Below are 752 nucleotides of genomic sequence, written 5' to 3'. Positions count from 1 at the left end.
CTCAGCCTCCTGAGTAGCTGGGATTACAGGCACGCGCCACCATGCCCAGCTAATTTTTTGTATTTTTAGTAGAGACAGGGTTTCACCATGTTGACCAGGATGGTCTCGATCTCTTGACCTCGTGATCCACCCGCCTCGGCCTCCCAAAGTGCTGGGATTACAGGCTTGAGCCACCGCGCCCGGCCTGCTTCTTTCTTTCCAAAGAAAATAACTGTCAAAAAGGAGACAGCTCGACACCCATCTTCCCTCACAAGCTGCATGGCAAACAAAAGTGATATCTTGAAGTCTTTTGACTTAGGTCCCCCACTACTATTACTCAACTGAACAGCCTCGAACATCTCAAGTTTTGTCCAGTAATTGAAGTACTTTCTTGGGGATTCCATGGGAAGGACAGGGTTAGGGTCCTCAAGTATGCAGTGCTGTGATTTTTAACAGCAAATACATATGTAACAGCAACATTTTAATACCTCAGTTTCTCTAATCTAGGTTATTCATATTTTCCCATGTCAGTTTTAGTTACTTGTGTCTTTCAAGGAATTTGTCCATTTCATCTAAGTTGTTGATTTACTGACATAAAATATGTTTCTGGCTGGGCGTGGTGGCCCACTCCTGTAATCCCAGCACTTTGGGAGGCCAAGGCGGGTGGATCACGAGGTCAGGAGTTCAAGACCAGCCTGGACAAAATGGTGAAACCCCGTCTCTACTAAAAATACAAAAATTAGCTGGGTGTGGTGGTATGCTCCTGTAATTCC

This window comes from Sapajus apella, unplaced genomic scaffold, assembly GCF_009761245.1.
Source record: "Sapajus apella isolate SASKATOON/1434 unplaced genomic scaffold, GSC_monkey_1.0 scaffold84, whole genome shotgun sequence".
Taxonomy (NCBI): Eukaryota; Metazoa; Chordata; class Mammalia; order Primates; family Cebidae; genus Sapajus; species Sapajus apella.
The sequence above is the reverse complement of the archived record's forward strand: the minus strand, read 5'-3'. Positions refer to the sequence as shown.